General features: G+C 37.1%; 1 long non-coding RNA gene across 1 annotated transcript in view; it reads right to left on the reverse strand.

The window, feature by feature from the left end:
• The window catches only part of LOC139438925 (uncharacterized), a 135,945-nt gene extending 116,966 nt beyond the window's left edge, over positions 1-18,979 (reverse strand). Inside the window, exon 1 of the long non-coding RNA XR_011648754.1 lies at positions 18,898-18,979. This is a non-coding gene — a long non-coding RNA (uncharacterized lncRNA). The remainder of the gene's footprint in view (positions 1-18,897) is intronic.
• Between the last annotated feature and the right edge of the window lie 2,072 nt (positions 18,980-21,051).

A 21,051-nucleotide genomic window follows, 5' to 3' on the forward strand; every position in this document is an offset into this window, starting at 1 on the left:
TTGCTATAATCACATAGTTGAACATATATTCTTTTTGCCAATTCTGCACAAGTTAACTCTCAGCTTTCCATTCTCTAACCTCATTCTGTTTTCTGATGACCCATATTCAAGTTTTAACTCCATGAGATTACACAATATATTTAATTCATAGTAGTATATTCATACAGTATTTGTCCTTTTGTGTCTGGCTTGCTTCACTCGACATAACGTCTTCCAGGTTCATTAGTGTTGTCATACACTTTACTTTTTATTTATTTTTTTAGTTACTTTTTAAAAAAGAAGTTTTAGATTACATATGTGATACACAGGGAATACAGGGGGATTCCCATATACCCCACTCCTTCTCCCTCCCACATTTTTAAGCATCACCAACATCTTTCATTAGTGTGGTACATTTGTTATAATTCATGAACTCATATTAAAGCATTGCTGCTACCCATGGTCTATAGTTTACATTATAGTTTACACTTTCCATCACACATTTTTGTAGGTTTTGACAAAACACTTAACAGCCTGTATCCATCATTGCAATGTCATTCAGAACAATTCCATTGTTCCAAAAATGTCCCATGTTATACCTATTCTTCCCTCTCCCTCCACACAGAACTTCTGGTGACCACTGCCTTTGTATCAATAATACAAGTTCTCCCTTTACTAGAATAATATTAAGTCTACTTTAGACCATAGTTGCAGTCCCACCCCCCATGTTTGTTCAAACCTAAATCTTGAGGAATATAGGATGGTCATGACCACTCTATTTCTGATTGAGAGGGGAATTAGATTCCATGGGGCAGATGGATGGAACTGTCTTGCTTGCAGGTACAGATGCTCTATGTTTCTTTGGGATTGGCATTGCTCTGCATCATCTTTTTATTAAGTGTCCTAGGCAAGTCTAATGAACTAGAGTGTAGGTTTGTAACTCTGCTGACATTCAGGGTTCAACCGGCACATGAACAAACTGAAGATTGAAGTCTCTGGTACATATATTGAATGAGTATAGTGCTAATTATAGGTTCAAATAAAAGGGACAGAAGATCCATGCATAAGGAAATTACAAATGAGTATAACTCTGTTACATTGGGGAGCATATATTCCAAGGTAAGGCCCACTGACAGGATGCCAAATTCTTGGGATTGTTTGCCCTGCCTATAGTGTCTAGAGGTCTATAGAGCCCTCAGGAACACCTCTGCTTGAGGCTCTGTTTACTGTGGCATTCAGTTGAGATCCTCCAGAGACATATGTCAGCGTAACCTCTGGGATGACCTTCTGACTCACTTTGAAGTATCCCAGCCATAAATCCTCATTTGTATTTAATATTTTTCCCTTTTGGTCAAAGTCTTTTTCCAAAGGCATTGCTAGTTGAGCTTGGTAATAAACACACAGTGCCAGGCAGGCTCATCCCTGGGAGTCATGTCCCGTGCAAGGGTGCCATATACTTTACAAATACATTTCTTCTTACAGCTGCATAATATCCCATCACTTGAATACACCATAGTTTGTTTATCCATTCATCAGTTGATGAATACCTGGATTGTTTCCAACCTCTGGCAATTGTGAATAACACTACTATGAACAATGGTATTCAGGTGTCCATTTGTGTCACTTCTCTCAGTTCTTCTGGATATATTCCCAGTCATGTGGCAAATCTATATTCAACTTCTTTAGGAACTACCGAACACTTTTCCACAGTGACTGTACCATTCCATATTCCCACCAACAGTGAATAAGTATTCCTATATCTCCATATCCTCTCCAACACTTGTAGTTCTGTCTTTTAAATTGTGGCCATTCTAATAGGTGTGAAATATCTCATTGTAGCTTTAATTTTCATTTCCCTAATCATTAGTGATGTTGAACATTTTTCCATGTGTTTTTTTATTTGCCATTTGTATTTCTTCTTTTGATAGAAATCTACTAAGTGTTTTGCCTATTTTTTAATTGAATCATTTGTCTTTTTACTGTTGCATTGTAGCATCTCTTTTTTTTTTTTTTAATTTTTTTATTTTTTATTGACTTTGTAATAATATTACATTAAAAATATATATGTGAGGTCCCATTCAACCCCACCCCCCCACCCCCCCTCTCCCCCCCCCCCAACAACACTCGTTCCCATCATCATGACACATCCATTGGATTTGGTAAGTACATCTTTGGGCACCTCTGCACCTCATATACATTGGTTCACATCATGGCCCATACTCTCCTCTATTCCATCATGTAGGCCCTGTGAGGATTTACAATGTCCGGTGATTACCTCTGAAGCACCATCCAGGGCAGCTCCATGTCCCGAAGACGCCTCCACCTCTCATCTCTTCCTGCCTTTCCCCATACCCTTTGTCCATTATGTCCACTTTTCCCAATCCAATGCCACCTCTTCTATGTGGACACTGGATTGGTTGTGTCCATTGCACCTTTATGTCAAGAGGAGGCTTGTAGCATCTCTTTATATAACATAGATACTAAACCCTTATGGGATATGTGGTTTCCAAATATTTTCTCCCATTGAGTCAGCTGTCTTGTCACCGTTCTGACAAAGTACTTTGAGGTGTAAAATGTTTAATTTTGAGGAGGTCCCATTTATCTATACTTTCTTTTGTTGCTCATGCTTTGGGTGTAAGGCCCAAGAAACTACCGCTTACCAAGGTCTTGAGGATGTTTCCCCACATTTTCTTCTAGTAGCTTTATGGTCCTGGTTTTTATATTTATGTCTTTGATCCACTTTGAGTTTATTCTTGTATAGGGAGTGAGCTAGAGGTCCTCTTCCATTCTTTTGGTTATGGATATCCAGTTCTTCCAGCACCATTTGTTGAAAAGACTGTTTTGTCCCATTAACATGGCTTTGGTAGGTTTGTTAAAAACTAGTTGGCCATAGATGTGAGGACTCTCAATTCTATTCCACTTATAGATGTGTCTATCTTTATGCCAGATTTTTTACCACTGTAGCATTGTAATATGTTTCAAGGTGAGGAAGTGAAATTCTTCCCACATCACTCTCCTTTTTTAGAATGTTTTTGGATATTCAGGGGCGCTTTTCCTTCCAAATGAGTTCGGTAATTGCCTCTTTGATTTCTGTAAAGTAAGCTGCTAGAGTTTTGATTGCTATTTTATTAAGTCTATAAATCAGTTTGGGTAGGATTGGCATCTTCATGATATTTCGTCTTCCAATTCATTAAAGTGGAATGCCTTTCCATTTGTTTAGGTCTTCTTTGATTTCTTTTAGCATTGTTTTTGTAGTTTTCTGCATATAGGTCCTCTACTTATTTGGTTAAATTGATTCCTAGGTATTTGGGTCTTTTTGTTGCCATTGTAAGTGGAATCTTTTCCCCTGATTTCCCCCTCAGGTTGTTCATAGTAGTATACAAGAACATACTGATATTTGCATATTGATCTTGTTCCTTGTCACTTTGCTCAACTCATTTATTAGCTCAAGTAGCTTCGTTGTAGACATTTCAGAGTTTTCTAAATATAGTATCACATCATCCACAAATACTGAGAGTTTTACTTCGTCTTTTTCAATTTGGATGCCTTTTTTTTTCTTTTCTAATTGCTCTAGCTAAAACTTCTAGCACAATGTTAAATAACAGTGGTGAGAGTGGGCATCCTTGTCTTGTTCCCAATTTGGAAGGAAAGCTTTCAACTTTTCCCCATTGGATATGATGTTTGCTGTGGGTTTATCATATATGCCTTTCATTGTATTTTGGAGTTATCCTTCTGTTCCTATATTACAAAATGTTTTTATCAAGAAAGGATGTTGTATCCTGTGAAATGTCTCTTCTGCATCAATCTAGATGATGTGTTTTTTTTCCCTTCAGTTTGTTAATGTGGTATATTATGTTAATCGATTTTCTTGTATTGAACCTCCTTTGCATATGAGGAACAAATCCCACTTGGTCATGATGTATACATCTTTTAATGTGCTGTTGAAATTCTATTTGCATGTATTTTGTTGAGAATTTTTCATCTATTTCATTAGAGAGATTGGTCTGTAATTTGCTTATCTTATATTGTCTTTATCTAGCTTTGGTATTAGGGTGATTTTGGCTTCATAAAATGTGTTGAGTAATTTTCCATCCTCTTCAATTTTTTTTTTTTTTTTGAAGGGTTTAAGTAGGATTGGTGTTAATTCTTCTTAAAATGCTTGGTAGAATTCACCTGTGAAACCGCTTGGTCCTGGACTTTTCTTTGCTGGAAGATTTTTGATGATGATTCAATTTCTTTAAATGTGATTGGTTTGTTAAGTTCTTGTACTTTTTGCAGTGACAGTGTAGGTTGTTTGTGCATTTCTGTGAATATATTCATTTCATCTATGTTGTCTAGTTTTTTGGCATACAGTTTCTCATAATATTGTCTTATGATCCTTTTTATTTCTGTGGGGTCAGTTGTAATTTTGCCCCCTTCATTTCTATTTATTTGCAACTTCTTTTTTTCTTTGTTAGTCTAGCTAGGGTTTTGTCAATTTTATTGATTTTAAAGAACCAGCTTTTAGATTTGTTGATTGTCTCTACTGTTTTATGGTTCCTGATTTCATTTATTTCTGCTTTAATCTTTAATTTTTTCTTTCCTTCTGTTTCCTTTGGGAACAGTTTGCTGTTCTTTTTCTAGTTTCTCCAGTTGTTCAGTTAGATCTTTGATTTTAGGTCTTTCTTCATTTTTAATATAGGTTTTTAGGGCTGTAATTTCCCTCTCAAGGCCTCCTTTGCTGTATCCCATAGTTTTGGTAAGTCATGTTCTCCTTTTCATTCATTGCAATATATTTCACTTACCATTTTTTCTTTGATCCACTAATTATTTAGGAGTATGTTGTTCAGCCTTCACAAATTTGTGAATTTACCTCTTTCCCATATAATATGGATTTCCATTTTCATTCCATCTATGAACTGAGAAGGTGCTTTGTATAATTTCAAGCTTTTTACATTTATTGAGACCTGTGTTGTGACCCAACATGTGGTCTATCCTGGTGAAAGATCCATGAGCACTTGAGAAAAATGCATAAACTTCTAAGTTTGGGTACAACGTTCTGTATATGTCTGTAAGATCTAGTTTGCTTATCATATTGTTCAAATTCTTGGTTTCCATGTTGATCTTCTTTCTAGTTGTTCTATCTAATGATGTGAGTGGTGTGTTGAAGTCTCCAGTTATTATTGTCGTGATGTCTATTTTTCCCTTCAGGTTTGCCAGAGTTTGCCTCGTGTATTTTGGGATACCCCAGTTAGATACATATATATTTAAGACTTATTTCTTTCTGGTGGATTGTCTCTTTTATTAATATACAATGTCCTTCTGTAACTCCTAAATTTTGCTCTTAAAGTCTGTTTTGTACAATATCAGTATAGCTACCCCTGATCTTTTTTGGTTACTCTTTGTGTGGGTATATTTTTGCAACCTTTCACTTTCAGTTGGTTTGTATCCCCGCGTCTAAAGAGAGTCTCTTCCACCTCTATATCAAGAGGGGGCTTAGGTTCCACATGGATGAGGGATGCAATTCTCTTGCTTGCATTTGTAGGCCCTCTCGGTCCCCTAGTGTGGTGGTTGACCATCTTTACCTCCCTGTTAGCTGACCTGGGTAAGTCCAATGAACCAGAGGGTAGCAGTTACAAGTCTGCTGAGCTCAGGGCCCAGCTGGCACATGGACAGTCCAGAGATTCAAGTCTCCTGAGTATACCATCCCACAGTCCACAGGATGGAGGAATAAAATATGGATTAGAGTGGACTTACTGATATTCTACTATGGAAATATTGTGACTAGTAATGGAAGAAATTTAGCATTGATGTGGAGAAAGTGGCCACGGTAGTTACTGAAGGCAGGGAGAGGGAAGAATAGATGTGATGTGGGGGCATTTTTGGGACTTGGAGTCAACCTACATGATATTGCAGGGAAAGATGCTGGACATTATATATCCTGCCATAACCCACTGAATGGACTGGGGGAGAATGTAAACTACAATGTAAACTAATATCCGTGTGGTGCAGCAGTGTTCCAAAAGGTATTCACCAAACACAATGAATGTCCTACAATGATGAAAGAGATTGTTGATGTGGGAGGAGTGGGGAGGTTATATGGGAACCTCTTATATTTTTTAAATGCAACATTTAAAAAAAAATAAAGAGATTGTAGGAAAAATAAAAATTAAATAAATAAATAGTACCTAGTGGTGTCATTGAGCCAATGCACCAACACTTAAAAAAATTAAAAATAAAAAAAATAGAGTCTCTTGGAGGCAGCATAAGGATGGCTGATGATTTTTTATCTATTCTGTTAGCCCCTATCATTTGAATGGGGAATTTAAGCCATTCACATTCACTGATATTACCCTAAATGCATTATATACTTCCACCATTTTATTCTTTGGTTTCTTATGTCATATCTTATTTTGTCTATCTTTTTACTCTTTTGGTTAACCTTTCTGCTAGTCTTTCTTCTATACTATCTTCCAAGGCTCCCTGTCCTGTCTTTTCCTTTTAGGCTATAATATTTCCTACAAAGAGGCATTCTTTTTTAATGAGCTTTCTTAGTTTCTGATTGTATGTGAATATTTTAAACTCACCTACATATTTGACAAGCAATTTTGCTGGATAAGGTATTATTGGCTGGCATTTTTTCTCTATCAGTATCCTAAATGTTACATACCACTGCCTTCTCACCTCCATGGTTTCTGATGAGAAATCTGCACTCAGTATTACTGGGTGTTCCTTGTATATTATGGTTTGCTTCTCCCTTGCTGCTCTGAGAATTTTCTCTTTATCTTTGATGTTTGACATTCTTAGTAATATGTGTCTTGGAGTAGGTCTATTCATATTTATTCTGATGGGAGTACACTGTCCTTCTTGGGCCTGTAAGTTCATTTCTTTTGTGAGAGTTGGGAATTTTTCAGCTAGTATTCCCTCATATAATCTTTCTGCCCTTTTCTCCCTTCTCTTCTCTTCCTGGAACTCCCATGACATGTATGTTTTCGTGTTTCATATTATCAGTCAACTTCCAGACTCTTGCTCAATTTTTTCCAGTCTTTTCTCTCTCTTTTCTCTCTTCACTTTCAGCTCTCTATTTTCTGTATCAATTATTCTTTCTTCTCCTATTTTGAGTCTGTTGTTGTATGCCTCTACTGTGTTGTTTTTTACTAGAAATATTTGGTTCTTTTTTAACCAGCTATTGATGATATAATAAAATTAAGTGGCACCTAATTTTAACATTCAAAATAGTTCAATGAAGGATAATCTACAAGACAGTATCTCAAGCCTAAGCACCAAAATAACACTTTTTTGCTCAAGAAAGGAAAAATAAAGGCATGATTAAAATTATGAGTAACAATTTGGGTTAATTTTGATGCAGACAGATGATTTTGTATGCATATTGTCAGACAAAATATTGAAAAAGCAGTCCGTTAGAAATAGGAATATAATATAAAATAGGAATATAATATAAAAGTGGAAATATACACTTCAGGGTTAATACCTGAAATTAAATATGAATATCCACCAAGTATCACAACAAATTTTTAATGACTTTTTTTTTAAACATCAAATTTGCTTTGGAGAACACTTTTCCTCTTCATTCCCATAAGCTGTTACTTTCCCACTCAGGTTTTCAGATTCTTCTTTGTGCTTGCTCAGTGTCTTCTTGATGTCCTTTATATCTTTAGCCATATTGTCTTTCAACCCCTTAATCTGGTTTTGGCAATTTGTGTGTATCTTGTTGATTAGTTGTGTCAAATCCTGTGTCTCTTCTGGGACTTGATATATTCCTTTTCTTGGGCCTTTCCATTTTCTTAGTATGGCTTATAAATTTTTGCTGATGTCTAGGCATCCCCCTCCTCCCCATTTCCTATTTCCTAGACAGCTTCTTCTTCCTCCTGAGTGTGTGTGCATTTAAGCAGCAACTGAGGAAGGGCTGGTAGGGGATGAGAAAGAGCAAAATATGGAAAGTGGAGGTGAAATGCTTGAAATGATGCCATTTTAAGTCAATTCTCTGAGTCTGGGAGAGGTTTAGGGTTGAATCTCTTTTGAAGGGACACTTTATCAGTTCTTCAGAGATGCTCATCACTGGAGACCTCTTCTCTGAAGTTCCCTTGAGTCAGGCAGATGCTTCTCCATGTTGGCTAGTATAGCAGTTTGATATGGTTATGAATTCCAAAAATAGATACCGGATTATATTTGTGATCTGGTCTGTACCTGGACATGATTGAGTTGTGACTGGGGCTTTGAAGGGCCAAGTCATTAGGGTGTTGAGTCCCTGCCCCTTGGTGGGTGGGGACTCACAGATAAAAGTCACGGCAAAGGACAGAGTCGAGGGGTTTTTGATGTTGGAGTTGACGCTGAAGCTGGAGTCACAGGAAGTAAATTCACAGAGGAAAGAGAAGCCTTCCCACAGAAGACGCAGGCCTTGGGAAGAAAGGAAACTTGAACCCAGAGAGAAGCAAGATCCTGGAAGGGAGGAACCCAGGAAACCTGAACCCTTACAGCCGTTGGCAGCCATCTTGCTCCAACACGTGAAAGTAGACTGGTGAGAGAAGTAACTTATGCTTTATGGCCTGGACTCTGTAAGCTCCTACCCCAGATTAATACCCTTAATAAAAACCAACCAATTTCTGGTATTTTGCATCAGCACCCCTTTTGCTGACTAATACAGGTAGTCACAACTTTTCTCCAAGGATGCTGTTGCTCCATTCTAGGTAGCTCTCTTTGATTGGATAGAAACCCATGTAGTACAGCCCATATCTGGACCACAGGAAACAACTATACATCCCATGTCCCACCCAGTCAACCCTAGGGTAAGACTGAGCCCACTGTAATAGCAATTGTTCTGGTTTCATTATCAGCACAGAGTCCATCCAAATACTATGTACTCATGAAGATATTAGGGTTCTAGATTAACAGAAGGTTTTGGGCCATTTTATACCCATATGGTGTGTTATATCACACATTTTAACACATTTTAGTAATGTAGTAACCAGTTCTACACTTTACTTTGAAAGTAGTCGTAACTGTTGATGTGGTAACATACTGAAGACCAAAACAACTCTGACTTATAGGCTTATGATTTACATTTACTTCATGACACAGCATCATGGAAGTAGTAGAGGGAATATCTTAATTTCAGCTCAAAAATAATAGTCACCAAAGTTTACATATAGCTAAGCTATTCTGCTCTGCTTCATACTACATTTCACAAATCTTTCAGTTATTCCTCCCCTATAATTTAGCCCCCAAATAACCAGAATCTTACCATCAGGACTTTGAGAATTGTACCTCAGAGAATCTTCTGGCAATCATGAAACCCTTAACACACTAACATAAATAGTAAAAACCAAAGAGTACTTGAAAGTATCCCTGTGGATCTAGGCGCCCCAGCTTTCTTGATGATAGAGGCCCTGCTCAGAGCCAGAGGGACCCTCCCCAACACGTAGCTTTACTAGCTTTACTAGAGGACGTGTCAGGAGCAATGCCAGCAGGGCATGGCCTAGAGGCGTGGTGAACCTCATGTAGACTGGCTGCCATCACTAATCCTGATGCAGAAGACTGTGCCAACAAGACACGATGGCAAGTCTTTTTTCAGAGAGAAGAGGCTAGGGAGAGAAAATAGAGGGGGAAAGAAAACAATGTTTTTGTTTGTTCCCAATTTAGCAATAAATCTTAGTTTTCCAGTCTTAAAATGAACTTGGACCTGAAGAAATCTCCTATCAAGAAGTAAATTATGACTTTATATTCACCTAATCTGAAAAAACAATTCCATTGCCAGGTCTTTTCAGAAATTTACATATGAAATACACAGGTTTTCTTTTAAAATTGGAATTTGTAATGGTGGCACCACTAAACCTTAATTACTTCCCAAATTCCCTTCTCTGCATTTAAAATTCACTCCATATATTTAAAAATCTTTCTTCTCTTTCTTGTAACACTGTGACTCTAGCATTTCAGCTACCTCAGTATTCAGTTGACAGTAGTTTCTATTTAGGAATCCTATGTCAATCTGTTATAAGCAGATTATTCCTATTTTTAACAGGTACTTTGCAAAAAAAAAAAAAAAAATTAAGGGACTTATAGGTTAAACACTTGTCCATCTCAGCCCTCTTTTATTATGGGCCCAGTGAAACCCAAATTGTCCTTTGTAATATGCTCCTCGGGAACAAATGTAACTCAGTAGTTTGACTGTCTCCTTCCCATGTATGAGGTCATGGGTTCACTCCCAAGTACCTAAAAAAACAACAACAAAAAAAAAAGCTTCACAATATGCTCCTTCTCAAAGATTGGACTTTCCTGAGTTCTTGAATTCTTCTCAACTCTTACTTGCTACCTCACTCATAGCCATAAAAAAATCACCTTAACAAGCCAATTTTTTTCTACAGCTGAACTGAGAAAAAAAATGCTGAGCTTTTCTTCTGATACTTTATTCTGTGTTTCCCTAATCTTTTTAGTTGGTTCAGTTGATCTTTTTTTTTTCTTTTGAGGTAATGGGGCTGGGGATTGAATCGAGGACCTCATATGTGGGAAACTGGCACTCAATCACTGAACTACATTGGCTTCCCCAAATTTGTTTGATTGTTTGTTTGTTTGTTGTCTGTTTTTAGGAAGTACAAACCCAGGACTTCGTATGTGGGAAGCAGGCACTCAAGTGCTTGAGCTAAATCCACTCCTCAGTTGATTTTTAAAAGCATGAATTACTTATCCTACCGTGCAAACACCATTTGTATAGTCTGAGTATCTTCCTCCTATTCCTTCTCTTTTTTTCCTACAGTATCTATTTTAACTAGAGCCTGTTTTAACTACAACTGTTAGACTAAAAGTGGTTTTTAACAACCCAAGTGAAATGCTCTCGGTCTTCTTTATTCACTGATTTCCTCTGATATCTATCAGGAGTTGACCTATATCCTGAGTCCCTGAAATGACAACCAAGAGCAAATCTTACTGGATGTCCACTGAATGTCCCTGACTAGCAAGGGAGTCCTTGGGTGTCACAAGGTCAAATCACACAGACAGCCATGACTTGATTGTTTTTCTTTTTTCTTTGGATATATTCACACACAAAATTATAGAAATCACAGAGTACCAAAAAATAAATCAGAATTAAATTGCTAGGCCATGGAGATGTGGGTGAAATTAGGAATTTATTTTTCCTGTGGCTGCCTTTTTGATCCTAGATATTTGCAGGTGGGTATCAACTATGTTGGCATAAAGAAAATTGAAACTGAAGCTGAAATAGAAGATTCTACAAATCCTGTACAACCTACCAATTACAGTATCATCAAGCTGAAATCCAAAAATTTGCAAATTGAATCTGCCTAGTTTGAGGTAAGCCTTTTCTGACCCCCAAAACTATCTTTCCACTAATAGACAGCAATCAAGCTATTTACTGCTACCAAGTCTTGTTTTCCCACGTGGAACTTTGACCTAAAGGTTTGGAATCACTATTTTCATCAGTTCAGATTTCACTAACTATACCTACCAATTACAATGCTTGCATGTTTTGATATTAACAACAGAGGTTACTTCTGATGCCAGAGTTCTAGTGTCTGTGAGGGGTTTTGCTCCTCAAATATGTGATTCTTGCTCATACTATGCAGACATTGCAAACATTGATCCATGTCTGTGTGGTGGGAAAAGCTAAGATAACAGAATCCAGGAATACTAAAACCTTGACCAAACTGCTACCACCGGGACTGATTTGTGAAGACGACTTCCAAAGTGGACACCCCAGACTTGTACTGAAGTCAGTGAGGTACTAAATTGCTTTGGTGCCTTGGACTTAGGCTTATAAAAGTCTTAACAAATGGGTTCTTTGACATCCTGGTTTGTACCCATATCCTGGCCCTTTGCATTTTGCTGTTAATATCAGAGTCAAAGAAGGATAAACACAAGGAAAATACAATAAAATAATTAAAAAGAAGAAGAGCTAAGCCAGGTTATGCAAGCTTCCTTGAGAAGGCTCACCCCAAAAAAGCAGCAGCTCGAAATGTTTTTTCCCACATCTACTTCATGTAAACACCATGAGAGTGGTAACCCAAACAGAGTGTGCCATGAGGAAACGACAGCTTTTAATCTCTTTATGCTTCACAAAGAAATCTCTCCTCCTTAGTACTTTAATTATAATAACTATACCCTTCGCCCAAAGTAGAATTCCACCTCGCTATGAACAGAATAAATTAAAAAGAGTTGTGAATATCCTCTAGAAGAAAGGGATCTGAGGACAGGGAATAGATGGGGTATTCAGTGGAAACCCCAGAAAGGTTTAAGTGATGCTAAACTGGCTTTAGGGTAAAACCTACTTTAAAGCCACCTTTAGAAGCTCAAAGATAAGACTTGAAATAATCAAACCTGCTATGGGAAAGGCCTACACTCTTTAAAGGAATTCAACAAACTAAAATTTAAAATACCTGCCAATCAAAAATTACCTGACATGCAAGGAAGAAGAACATATGACAAATCCACAAGAGAAAAAAAATCACTCAGCATTTGACAGAACATGAGAGAAAATCAGCAATAATATATAAAAACTTAACATCATCATCAACAGGACCTAATCTAAATTTATAGAATATTCTACCCAATAGTCATCAGAAGATCAGTAAGGAAATGCAAGACATGAATCATACTCTAAACAAACTAGACCTAACAGACGTATATAAAACAATTCACCCAAGAAAAATAGGATACGCATTCTTCTCAAGTGCACATGGATGGTACTCTGGGATAGACCATATGTTGGGTCACAAAAATCTCAATAAATTCAAAACTATTGAAATCATACAAAGATATTCTCTGATCACAACAGAATGGAGCTAGAAATCCATAACAGAGGGAGAAAGAGAAAATTCACAAATATGTGGAAATTTAAAAACATACACTTAAACAGCTATGGGTTAAAAAGGAAACCACAAGCAAAATTAGGAAATATCTTGAGGTAAATTAAAATGACAATATGACATACCAAAACTTTTGGGATACAGCAAGGCAGTGGTAGGAAGAAAATGTATAGCTTTAAATGCTTCCATTAAAAAAAAAAGAAGACTTCAAATACCTAACCTCAAAACTGAAAGAACTAGAAAAATAGCAAACTAAATCCAAGTCAGAGAGAAGGAAGGAAATAAAGATTAGAGTGGAGATAAATGAAAGGGAAAATAACAACAACAAAAATACAATAGAGAAAATCAATAAATCCAAAAGTTGGTTCTTTGAAAACATCAATAAAATTTACAAACCTTTAGCTAAACTGACAGAAAAAATGAGACAACACATCTAACAAAAATCAAAATTAAACGGGGAACATTACTAACTATTCCAATGAAATAAAAAGGACTATAAGAGGATGCTATGAACAATTGTACAACAATAAATTAGATAACCTAGATGAAACAGACAAATTCTTAGAAACACAAAAACTACAAATTGACTCAAGAAGAAATAGAGAATTCTAACAAACCAATAACTTGTAACAAATTGAATCAGTAATCAAAACCCTCCCAACAAAGAAAACCCAAGGACCAGATGGCTTTTATAGGTGATTTCAACAAAACAGTCCAAGAAGACTTAACTCCAAGTCTGCTCAAATTCTATTCCAAAAAATTGAAGAGGTAGGAATATTGCCTACCTCATTCTATAAGGCCAACATCACACTCATGTCAAAGCCAGGTAAAGATATTTCAAAGGAAGAAACCTATGTACTAATATCTCTTATGAATATAGATGGGAAAATCCTCAAGAATATACTAGCAAACCAAAGCCAACAACATATTAAAAGAATTGTACAACATGATCAAATGAGATTTATCCCTAGTATGCAAGGTTGGTTCAACATAAGAAAATCTGTTAATGTAATACACCATTAATGTAATACACATTAACACATGGAAGGGATAAAAGAATACATGATCATCTCTACTGATGTAGAAAAGACATGTGACAAAAATCCAGCACCTCTTCTTGATAAAAAAGTTAAAAAAAAAAAAAAGAATAGAAAGAAACTTCCTCATGAAGATAAAGGCCATATATGAAAAGTCCTACTTAATGTTGAAAGGCTGAAAGTATTCCCTCTAAGATCAGGAACAGGAAAAGGATGCCCAATGCCATCACTGTTATTCAACATTATCTTAGAAGTTCTTGCTGGGGCAATTAGGCAAGGTAAAAAAAATGTCATACAAATCGGAAAGAAGAAGTAAAGCATTTCTTATTTGCAGAGGACATGAACCTAAATACAAAATTGACAACAAAGCTACTAGAGTTAATAAATGAATTTAGCAAAGTGACAGGGTATAAGATCAACACACAAAAATCAATTATGTTTCTATACACAAACAATGAATAATCAGAAGAGATCAAGAAAAAAAATTCCACTCACAGTAGCAACTGTATTAGTCAGTGAAAGCAGTGATGAAGCAAAGTACCAGAAATCTCTCGGATTTTATAAAGGGTATTTATTTGGGTAGAAGCTTATAGTTACAAGACCCAAAAGAGTCCAACTAAAGGTACCATAAGGGGTACTCTCTCACCAAATGTCTATTGCCACATGTTAAGGCAAGATGGCTGCTGCTATCTGCAAAGGTTTGGACTTCCTCCTTCTTCTTAAGGCTCCGTGGTCAGGCTTCTTCCAATCTCAGTGATAGGATGGCATAAGGCTAATCTCTCTCCCCAGGACTTATTTCTTTCCAGGCTCATCTGCTCTCTGTTCTCTTTTACAAGGACAGCTGTAAGCTATCAGATGAATGGCTTATCTCTCTTCCCAGGGCCTCTGCTGTGTCTATGGAGCTGTCTCTCTTCATCTATGTATCTTCTCCGTGTGTTCCTTGATTGTGTGTCCATTTATATAATCCACAAAGGGGTGGGGACTGTTACACTCAAAGCCCTACTCTTAACTTAATTTAATCAAATCTTCTCAGCTGAATCTAATATAATCAAAGGGTATCACACCCCGAAGAACAGACCAGTTTACAAACATAATCAAATTTCTTTTTTGGAATTCAAAAATAATATCAAGCTGCCCCCAGCAACTAAAAGAATAAAATATATAGGAATAAATCTAGCAAAGGATGTAAAGGACTTGTACACAGAAAAGTACAAAGCACTGCTAAAAGAAATCAAAGAAGACCTGAATAAATGCAAGGACATTCCATATTAATGGATTGGAAGTCTAAATATTGTTAACGTGCAAATCATACCCCAAACAATTTTTAGATTCCATGCAATCCCACTCAAAATTCCAACAACCTTCTTTGCAGAAATGGAAAACCAATAATCAAACTCATATGGAAGACTAAGGGGCTCCAAATGGCTAAAGCCATCTTGAAAAAAGAAGAACAAAGTTTGAGGACTCACACTACCTTATCTTACAACTTATTATAGCAAAAAAAAAAAAAAAACTTATTACAAAGCCACAGTAATCAAAACGGCATGGTACTGGCAAAAGGACAGATATAAAGACCAATGTATTAGAGTTAAGAGCTCAGAAATCAACACTCACATTTATGGCCAAAGGATTTTTTACTAGGAGGCAAAGACCACACAATTAGGAAAGAAAAATCTCTTTAAGAAATGGTGCTGGGAAAACTGGATCTCCATTTGCAAAAAAAAGGAGGCCCTCCTACCTCACACCTGGTACAAAAGTCAACTCAAAATGGATCAAATGCCTAAGCATGAGAGTCAGAACTATCAAACTACTAGAAAAAAATATAGGGAAGCATCTTCAGGACCTTGTGTTAAGCAATAGCTTCTTAGACTTTACAGTCAAAGCATGAGCAACAAAAGAAAAAAATAGATAAATGAGAACTCATCAAAACTAAAAATTATTTGTACCTCAAAGGACTTTATAATGAAAATAAAACAACCACCTATGCAATGGGAGAAAATATTTGGAAACCACATATCAGATAGGGGTTTAACATCCAGAATATATAAAGAAATCCTTCAACTTAACAACAAAAAGACAAATCAATTAAAAAATGTGCACAAGGGTTGAACAGACATCACTCCAAAGAAGATATACAAATGCACATGAAAAAAATGCTCAACATCGTTAGTCATCAGGGAAATGCAAAGCAAAACCACAATGGGATACCGTTTTATACTCATTAGAACGGCTGCTATTAAAAAGAAACAAAAAATAAGTGTTGGAGAAGATGCAGAGAATTAAGAACACTTATTTGCTGCTGGTGGCAATGTAAAGTGATGCAGCCACTGTTGAAGACAGCTTTGCAGTTCCTCCAAAAGCTAAGTATAGAACTACCACATGACAGGCAATTGCACTACTAGGTATATACTCCAAAGAGCTGAAAACAGAGACTTGAACAGATATTTTCACACCCATGTTCACAGTGGTATTATTCACAATTGCCAAAAGATAGAAGCAACACAAGTGACCATCAACCAATGAATGGGCAAATAAAATGTGGCATATGCATACTATGGAATATTTATCAGCTGTAAAAAGGAATGAAACCCTGATACATGTGACAACATGGCTGATCCTTGAAGATAACATCTTGTGTGCAATAAGGCAGGCAAGAAGGAACAAATATTGTATGATCTAACTGATTTGAAATCATTAGAATAACAAACTCATAGAGTAATATTCTAGATTATAAATTACCAGGGAACAGGGTGAGGATAGAGAGTGGGAAATTAAGGCTTAAAATGTATAGGATTTCTCTTTGGAATGATAGAAATGTTTTGATAGTGGATAATGGTAATGGTTGCACAACATTATGAACATAAGTAACAGCACTGAAATATATAACTGAATGTGACTAAAAGCTGAAATGTTGGGTTGTATATATGGTAACAGATGAAATTTTTTAAAAATCTATGAAACTACACTACACAGTGAACCTTAATTTAAACCATAGACTATCATTAATAATACAATTATTAAAATGTGCTCTCAGGAATTGTAACAATTTTTCCACACAAATGCAAGGTGTTACTAATAGGGTGATTTATGTGAATCTTCTATTTTATGCATTATTGTTCTGTAAACCCTACAACTTCTTTAATAAAGAAAACAATTCAATACACATTCATGATAAAAACTCTGAGCAAAATAATAATAAAAAGGTAGTTCCGGGAAGTGGACATGACTCAACTGATAGAGCATCCATCTACCATATAGGAGGTCCAGGGTTTGATCCCCAGGGCCTCCTGACCCGTATGGTAAGTTGGCCCACATGCAGGGCTGCTGCGCACAAGGAGTGCTGTGCCACACAGGGGCGCCCCCGCATAGGGGTGCCCCATGCGCAAGGAGTGCACCCAGTAAGGAGAGCCACTCCACGTGAAAAAAGCGCAGCGTGCCCGGGAGTGGCGCCACACGCATGGAGAGCTGACACAGCAAGATGATGCAACAAAAAAGAGACAGTTTCCCAGTGCCACCAGATAATGCAAGCAGATGCAAAAGAAAACACAATGAATGGACACAGAAAGAAGACAATGGGGGGGAAGGAGAGAGAAATAAATTAAATAAATATTTAAAAAAAAAGGTAGTTCCACAACCTGATAAAACGTTATCTATGACAAAACTACAGTTAAAATCACTCTTAATCATAAAATATTGAGTGCTTTAATCTAAGATGGGGGAAGAGGTAAACCTCTCTGCTTTTGCCACTCCTATTTAAAATTGTACTGGAGATACAATAAGGAGGAAAAAGAAACAAGAGATTAGAAGGTCAGGAGTAAAACCATCTTTGTTCATAGACATCTTGAATATGTAAGCTAAAAATCCAACGATCTCAAAGAAAAGCTACTAAAATTAATAACTGTATTTAGCAAATTCATAGGGTATATAGGACAATATCCAAAATCAATCATATTTCTATATTCTAACAAATAATTGGAAATGAACTGATTTTTAAAACATTTACAGGGTAGCAGACTTGGCCCAGTGGTTAGAGCGTCCGTCTACCACATGGGAGGTCCGCAGTTCAAACCCCAGGCCTCCTTGACCCATGTGGAGCTGGCCCATGCACAGTCCTGATGCGCACAAGGAGTGCCGTGCCACGCAGGGGTGTCCCCCGCATAGGGGAGCCCCACATGCAACGAGTACACCCCATAAGGAGAGCCGCCCAGCGTGAAAGAAAGTGCAGCCTTCCCAGGAATGGTGCCGCACACATGGAGAGATGACGGAGCAAGATGACACAACAAAAAAAAGAAACACAGATTCCCGTGCTGCTAACAACAACAGAAGTGGACAAAGAAGATGAAGCAAATAGACACAGAGAACAGACAACCGGGGTGGGAGGAGGACGGGGAGAGAAATAAATAAATATTTTTTTAAAATAAATAAAACATTTACAAATGTATCCACAAATATGAAATATTTCATGATCAGTTTATCAAAATATGTGCATGCAAGATATGTATACTGAAAACTAGAAAACGTCACTGAGGGAAATTAGGGAAAACTTAAAGGCATGAAGAGATAGATATGCAATGCTTATAAATTAGAAGAACCTATTTTTTGAGATATTAGTTATTCTCAACCTAATCTATGGACACAACCCATTCTCAATTAAAATCCCCAAAGAATATTGTGTGCAATTTGGCATCCTAATTCTGCTATTTATATAGAAAGGCAAAAGACCAAGAATAGTCAGAATATCTTTGAAAGAAAAGAAAACTTACATTGCCTGATTTCATAACATACTATATAGCTACAGTAATTGAGAAAGTGTGACACTGGCATAAAGATTAACAAGTTGATCCATGGAATAGAATAGAGAAACCAGAAATACACCCACGTATATATGATTAATTAATTTGTGGCAAATGTTCCACAAACGGAAAAAGGTTAGTCTTTTCAACCCATGGTGCAGGAACAAGTAGGTAGCCATATATAAAGAAAATGAACCGCAACCTTTTCACACATACAAATTAGTTCAAGTCTGTTATAGGGGATGTGGCTCAAGCAATTGGGCTTCCACCTACCACATGAGAGGTCCGAGATTCAGTACCCTGTGCCTCCTGGAGAAGGCGAGCTGGCACAGCGGGCAGGCATAATGAGCTGATGCAACAAGATGACACAGCTGAAGAGACAGAAAGAGGAAAGACAATGAGTGACGCAACAAACCAGAGAACTGAGGTAGTTCTGGTGATTGAGAACCTCACTTCCACATGGGAGGTCCTGGGTTTGCTCCTGTGCCTACTAAAGAGAGGATGAGCAGATACAGACAGTACACAACAAATGGACAGAGAGCAGACAGTGACTCCACACAATGGGTGGGGGGGAAGGGGGATAAATAAATACAACTTTTTTTTTTTTAAAGTTGGATTATAGACTTAAACATAGGAGCAAAAAAGCATAAAATTTTTAGAAGCAAACATAGGTAAGTCTTTTTTGCAATACTGATAGAGGTGAAAATTTCTTGAAAGTTACACAGAAAAGAACAACAAAAAAAGGTAGATTGGACTTCATGAAGTTAAACCTCTGTTCCCCAAAAAAACATAATTAGGAAAATGAAAAGGAAAACTATACATTGTAAAATATTCTCTCTGACACAGAAGTTGTATCAAAATATAAAATGACCCTTAAAACTCAATCATAAAAAAACTCTATTTTTTTAAAAAAGGCAAGTTAATTTAATAGACTTTTCACCAAAGACTTGCAAATGGCCAATAGGTACATGAAGTGATACTCAACATCGTTAGTCATTGGAGAAACGCAAATTAAAACCCTATTGAGATGCCATAAACATCCATGGAATATCAAATTAAGTAGATTGATCATTCGAAGCTTTGGCCAGTATAGGGAACAACTTATGGCAATGAAATTGGTATAATCATTTCCGAATACAGTTTGGTAATTTGTTATTCAGTTAACCACACATTCACCACATGACCCTGCAATTCAATTTGCAGGTATTTACTCAAGAGAAATGTAAACATGTTAGGGAAATCACAGACATCTGTTTAGCAGTCACCCAGACCTCACCTACCCCTCCCTCTTTCTCTGGGGAAGATACAAACACAACGGCAGTCCTCTGAGTTTCTACTACCCCCACCTCCTTTTCTATTGTGTGCTATTCCATAAACTGAAAGAGATGGTAAGTATAATGAAAAGGCCCAACTAGACCTAGAACCTGAGAACAAGGAGCAAACAGTCCCTTATCAGAACAGGAAATCTCAGTGGCAGGGCCGCCTCCCCCTGAGGTAGCATGTGCCAAGTGGAGTGTGCGGAGCTGCCATCTATCAGTCCCAACCTGAGGCAGTTTTTGGCCACTGTGGGAGACCAGCCATGATGGGAGTTCTTCCCTAATTCTTTCAGACTCTGTGATGAGTGACAAGAATATTATTTGCCCTTTCTGAACTCTTTATTCCATGCCAGTAGTAAAAAGATCATTTGCTTAAAGTTTCTGTTGCGCCATACTTGTATTCCCATGATACACCTTTGTAGCTTCTCGCTCCACAAAGCATACTATTTGTCTACACACCAACTGGTACTTAAATATTCCTAGTATCTTTGTTCATTATAACCCCCAACTAGAAACAACCCAAATGTTCAACAACAGGTGAGAGGGTAAACAAATTAAGGTATACCCATACAGTGAAATAGTACCCAACAATGCCAAGGCATGAACAACACAGATGGTGCTCATAAACATTGTTGTGAACAAAAGAAGCTGGACAAAAAAGAACTACATTCTGCCTAATTTTATTCAGAAAGGACAAAACTAATCAATAGTGACAGAAGGTAGATCCTTTGGTTGCTTATGGCTAAGGCTAGGAGATCAAATGTAAAGAGGCAAAAAGGAATATTTTCTTGAAAGAAAAGTTCTGTATCCTAATTGTGCTGATGGTTTCATGTGTATATACTTCCCTCAAAACTCATTGAAGTGTAACTTACAATGGATGCACTTTATTATGCATATTATATCTCAATAAAGATGTAAAAAAGCATGCCACCTCCAGTAATGTCATTCTTAAATCAACCACTCATTGGAGACACCTACTCTGGCCCTCACATTTGCTTCCCCAGACACACACACGTCTCCGCTATTTGGTGTCAGCTACTGACCAGACATGCTGATCTGTTTCTCTCTGATAGAGCAAGTGTGTATTAGAAGTGGGCACCTTCCTTCTACT

Source organism: Dasypus novemcinctus, chromosome 5 (genome assembly GCF_030445035.2).
Source record: "Dasypus novemcinctus isolate mDasNov1 chromosome 5, mDasNov1.1.hap2, whole genome shotgun sequence".
Lineage (NCBI taxonomy): Eukaryota > Metazoa > Chordata > Mammalia > Cingulata > Dasypodidae > Dasypus > Dasypus novemcinctus.